The following is a 6,234-nucleotide window of genomic DNA, read 5'->3' on the forward strand; positions in this document are numbered from 1 at the left end:
TAATGCAAAAATAATTCGTTAAACTGTGACAAGCCTCAAAAAGTCACGGTGACACGTCAAGTAAAGCGTAGCTAACGCTAACCTTTTTTCGACTGAATGCTGCATTTTGGCTGAAAGTTTTTTGGACTCCAGTGCTGAAGTTTTCTAAGTAATTAACTATTTGTGCGTAAAAACTGCTTTTTCTGACTCCTCTCTTACAGCGCCTATGTGCATACATAAATTGATGACACATATACTGTTTTTAAAATCAGTTAGAATTAGTGTTTTCTTATTGCAAAATGTAGCACATAAAAATGTGATGACATGAAATCTCAACGTTATTTTCGTGAGGTCAATTGAAGGTATACTCCATCTATCTCTAGTGACAAGGCTACGGAGCCATCTCGCAAGCGAGGAAAAAACAAGGCACTTAGTTTGAAATGGAAGGGTTGAATGGAAACAGAACGCAATGCCGACAGTCTCCTCAATAAAAGTTTGACAGAAAGAGGGTTGAACGGAAAGAGCAGTGCTGACAGTGCCACTTAATTACTCATTCAGTGCGCATTGGAAAAATGACCGTCCGGAACTCTCGGTCGATGTCCCTCGCGGGCGTCAAGTTGACGACCTGTAGATAGTTCCTTTTCATGTTCGTCCGTTTGAATGCAGGGGCTCGTACTTCAGACCAAGTTCGGCCAGCGCGACCGAATATTTGCGGGTAAAAAAGTTGGGCGCCCCAGTGACTCTCCTCTTTCGCTCTCGGCGCACACCGTACTATTTGACACCAAAACCTGGCCAAAGCTATTCCACAAGGCTTTGTTGATTCCATCTGCGAAAAGTGGCTCCATTGCGCAGCTTGAGTGAAATTCCCCAAATGATCCCCGTAGACTGTGACGCCACACATTCGCGTTTTCGCTGTTGATTTCTGAGTGAAATTTTGTGGGATCAATCATCACCACTCTTCATCGGGAAACTAATTGTACATACCTTGTCTCTAAAATGAGTCATCAATTATGGTTCCTTGTTACAAACTGGACCTATTCCAATTTGTTTCTCTTCTCCCTTTCTACAAACGGCATGGCGGTAATGACAAGTGAATGAAATGATTAAAATGTTTTAAAAAAAAAACAATTGTCACACTTGCGATGTAATCAATTGCAGATTAAATGTGATTAATTGTACTTGCGGTTATTTGCAGTTTGTATTAGGCAGATAATGTTTAATCACGTCGCAAATGAGTGATTTTTTTTATTAAAATTTAATTACTTGACAGCTTGTGCGAAAAAGCTCTCTCAACTCAAAATTATAGAGTGAATGAAATACCTGCTTGGGAATCTCAGCATTTTCTTACAGACAAAAACTTGGAGGTTTCTGCAAAAAATGACCTTTTCCCCGTGATTCTTGTGATACGTTGTACCGAATTGACTAGAGAAGGTACCTACATTGGAAGAGAACGGACACGTCGATAATTTTGAGGCAAGGTCATACAGCTTATTATAAGGCCCAAAAAAGGCAGGCAACCTACGAGCTCAAATTATCCAGATTGATTTAATTACAATTTTTACGACCCGTCGTTTGTAAAGCACGTATCTGACTTAGTTTTGGCATACATTCGCTCGTTTTGCGAAAAAACGCTCAGTTGTGAACATTCTTGGCCATCTTGGTCTAATGTTGAAATCTAAAGAATAGCAGTGATATTTTTTGTGTTAGAAGGTTGGCTGCCCTTTTGGGCCCTAAAAGCTTCACATTTCGACATGTCAGTACTCTCCCTGTATAGTTACTCTATAGTGACGACAAGGCAAAAAAGAGAGAAAAAGGAAAAAAAATAAAACAACTTATTAATAAACTTATTTTTTATTTTATTATTATAAACTTAAAGGCAGCAATCATGGTTGCTTGTCACAAACTGTAGTCGCCTCTCTTCTATTTTTCTCATAACTGCGTGGTGGTGACGACGACGAATGAATTAAAGACTTACTCGGAAATTTCAACATTTTCTGACCGACAAAAACTTGGAAATTTCTGCAAATAATATCCGGAGGCGATACGTTGAACAGGGTGATACCCTTCTCCCATCACTCTCGTGACAGGTCCACGGAATAACTAATTTACGGACTAATTTACTAACTCGCGGAATAATTTTCCGTGTCGCATTCGACATGCCAGTGTACTTAGTAATGACGGAAAAAGAAGAAAAAGGATAAAAACGGGGGGAAAACTCAAAAACCCGAGATGGAGACTAAACGGAGTCATGCAAAAAATCATACAAATTCCTGAAATTGCAATTTTCTCTTTAAGAGCTGTAATTGAAATAGGGTGTTTGGCCAAGTTTTCCTGTCAGATACGACAGTGTGCGACGATTCTCGGGAAACAGGACTGCTGTGCCACGGAAAACACCAGTAAGTGCATATCCGCGTGAGATACGAATAGAACGTATGTTAATGCGCATTGAGACTTACGCCTACGTGTACTTACTCCTGTCTTCCACTACAAGAGGAAAGACGCAACCGCTAACAACTTAAAAGCTCTTTCCGGCACCAAGGCGAGGAAGATAAATTGATTTGAAAGTTTCCGAGGAACTGTCGCCTCTTATGAGCAGTCGTCGCCCGTATTTCGCGTCGGTGGGCGTGAAATACGGGAAAAAGTTGCGGAACGCGGCGCCAAAGGAAGTCGCGGTGGTAATTAGCCCCGACTGGATACTGGAAGCAGTATATATGGTATGGCAGTATACACAGAAGGGAAAAATAAATAATAATCAATGACAAGTTCGGTCGGGTGAATCGAGCAATATTCAATATAGGTCGAACTGTATGGAGACCGTACACTGGGTTATATGGACCATGTTCAGCAGAAAGGAACCAAGCCACATCAGCTCTTGTCAAAACTAACTGGGCAATTTAATTTTTTACTAGAGGATGTCTGTGCGGATTTCTTTGACAATTGAAAGGCATTTGCATTGTGTCATGCTGAAAATTCACTGAAATTTGTACGAAACTCCACACATCCGTTTTCATGTGAAAAATTGAATTTCCCAATTTTAGCAATATCTGATATGGCTTGGTTCCTCTCTTCTTAACGCGGTCCATATTGTTGCGCTGGAGATAGAATCGTGTTCTGACGGTTTAAGTCTATAGATCATAAAAAACCAGCATTGAAAAAGGTTTGGAGTACGTCTCTGGTGTGCCATAGGGTGCAAAATCGGAGGAAGTGCACCGAAAAATAAAAAGATGCTGACTTAACATTCTGATTCATTTTGATAATCCTCGTAGGAAAACCACCCATTTGCTAAATACAATTCTAGCTGGAGAGCACTTCAGCTATGCATTCACCACTGCAAAAATTTCAGAGGGAATTGACAAGCCCAGCGTGCATGGAGGCTATCTCCATTTAAATCTTCCGTCCCATTCTTACGCCGCGGCGGAATGATACAACTATGTGAACTCTCCGGAATGCGTGAGGTATTACGCCGCATTTGAAGGAGTTTTGAAAGCAGCCAAGTTCCGTTATCGGAATAAGCGTTTTGCATAGTTCATATTATTTTGTTATATTCCGTACCACTCGTTTATTTTTAATCCTCGTAAAAACCACCCATTTGCTAAATGCAATTCTAGCTGAAGCGCACTAAAGCGCATCCATGACTGCAAAAATGTTAACGGAAATCGAAAAGGCCAGCGTGCATGAAAGCTACTTCAATTGTAATCTTCCGCCGCATTTCTAAGGCGCAATGATACGACTATTTGAACTCTTCGGAATGCGTTAGGTATTACGCTGCATTTGCAGGCGTTTTCGAATCAGCCAAGTTCCCATACCCGGATTATCGTTTAACATAGTTCATATTCTTATGTTATATTCCATGTCATTTGGTTATTATCAATCCTCGTAGAAAAATCACCCATTTGTAAATACAATTCTAGCGGAAGCGCACATCACCTATGCATTCACTACTGCAAAAATTTTAGAGGAAATGGACATGCCCAGCATGCATGGAGGCTATCTTCATTTAAATCTTCCGTCACATTCTTACTCTTACGGCGCGGCGCAATGATACAACTATTTGAACTCTCCGGAATGCGTGAGGTATCACGCCGCATTTGAAGGCGTTTTCAAAACAGCCAAGTTCCGATACCCGGATTATCGTTTTGCATAGTTCATATTCTTTTGTTATATTCCGTACCACTCGTTTATGTTTAATCCTCGTAGAAAAACCACCCATTTGCTAAATACAATTCTAGCTGGAGCGCACTTCAGCTATGCATTCACACTGCAAAAATGTCAAAGGAATCGACAAGCCCAGCGTGCATGAAGGCAGGCCCACCACAAGGGAGGGATACTATGGGTCCTTGGTACCGGGGCCCGGGCCCCGGAGGAGGCCCGTGTTACCCGTGAAAAACCACTACGAATTCACATGCAACCATTGTTTCGTACGATAAAGTGAAAAATGTACCTAAAAATTTCGCAAAAGGTGAATAGATTTTCAGAAACACGCTGGGGCACTGTGGAATTCTTCTTAAATTTTCAAAGAAGTATTTTTCCTGGAAAATGTCTATCTATTTTCAAGATTTTCAGTACAGAGGGATATTTTTAGTAACTCCGTTCCATTTTCTTCCGTCGTCAGATGCTAAGAGTCTCTAGTCTGGGCATCCTCGACTTCAATGGCACATGGCTCAACTCCGTTGCCATAGACAAACACAGGGGGAGTCCAGGGGGGCCTGGCCCTCTTAGAACTGAAAATAGTATCATATGCCCCCCCCCCCAAAAAAAATAAAAATAAAAATGTTCGAGATGTTTTGAATTCAACAATTCGCAAGTATTTTGTGCTGAAAGTAGGAAAAAAAACAATTCATGGAAAAATTCTTTATGGAAGCTTCAAAATGCGTCCGATTAGTCGTATAAATTCTAAAATTTCTCGGGGGATGCCCCTCGGACCCCCCCCCCCCTTCCGTGTTTTAGGCCCGGACCTTAAGACTGGTACCAGGGCCCGAGATGGGATGTGGCGGGCCTGTCCCCTTGTATACACTTGATGCTTCAAACGGAATGAGTTGTTTTAATGCCATTTCCGGCTAAATCATGGGTTTTCCCAGGAGGGCAGTCTTTCGTCCCTCCCGGACTCTATTGTTGCCAGATAAGTTGCTTTTTTAGCACTTTTCTCAATTCAAATCCATGTAAAATATTCACATTTATCGCACAATCTGGCAACCTCTCAAGTGAAATAGAAAAGGGTAGAATCGCTGAGAGTCTGAATCCTTCGAAGTTTATATTAATGATGATGATGATGATGATGTTGTACTCACATCACCGAACTATTTTTCAGAGCGCATGATAATGGAGAATCTGTATCAGTGTCCTGACTGTGCTAGACATCGAAACTAAACTACGGAACAAAAAATTTCTGCAGAATTGATGTCGATAACAAGATTTCATGTTTCATAGTCAAAAGTCATCATGATTTCGAAACATTTGTAGGTGACTTCCCAAGGTCTATGTAAGGTATTGTACACAAAAGCGCAGTTTGGACGAATGAGTTCCGCAAACTGGGGAGTTCGAGGAACTGGGAACTGGGTAGCTGAGTTATAATAAGTTCCCGGAACAAGTCCGCTCGAGGTTCCGCGAATCGACTCGTGTGGACAAGAGGTCTAATGGTTTTTAAAATTCGAAGGTCAAATCAGAGCACCAGACTACATCCGAAAATATTGAGAGCTTGGTCGAAAAAAATATTTTGCCGCAGCCTTTCAAACGGACCGCGTTAAGCAGAAAGGAACCATGTCACATCCGGCGTTGCTAAAGAGCGACGCCAAAAACGACGGTTTTTGGGCACAATTTGGGCCAGCGGGGATTTTTCTAAAATCGGGCCCAGACGATACCTTAAGATACCCTAAAACTCCAGTAAAAATTTTAGCTTGAGTATACGCACGGTTTTTGAGAAATGAGGGGGCAAAGTTGCCAAATCGCCATCAGTCTGGACAGCATTTCTACAGCAAAAAGACGGGAAAAATGGACGAAATAGTTACACCATTGATCGGTTTTGGCTGTAAATGTTCTCATTCGGACCCCCGAGCATTTAACTGTGTTCAGTTTCAAAAATTTTGATCGCACAGTGGTCCAAAATGGGGAGAAATCGTCGAAAAATCAGGATTCTTTGTCAAATTTTTAGAAATGGAAGTAAAATTGTCGGTCTGCTGCAGTTTTCATGGCTAACAATGTTCTTACCGGTCATCAATGCATGAAATTGTGTTCAGCTTCACAAATTTACATCGCACA

General features: G+C 41.4%; 1 protein-coding gene across 1 annotated transcript in view; it reads left to right on the forward strand.

The window, feature by feature from the left end:
* The window catches only part of LOC109031279 (uncharacterized), a 137,259-nt gene that overhangs the window by 20,244 nt on the left and 110,781 nt on the right, over nucleotides 1–6,234 (forward strand). The gene's annotated exons all lie outside the window — the stretch shown is intronic.

The sequence above is a fragment of the Bemisia tabaci genome, chromosome 4 (assembly GCF_918797505.1).
Source record: "Bemisia tabaci chromosome 4, PGI_BMITA_v3".
Lineage (NCBI taxonomy): Eukaryota > Metazoa > Arthropoda > Insecta > Hemiptera > Aleyrodidae > Bemisia > Bemisia tabaci.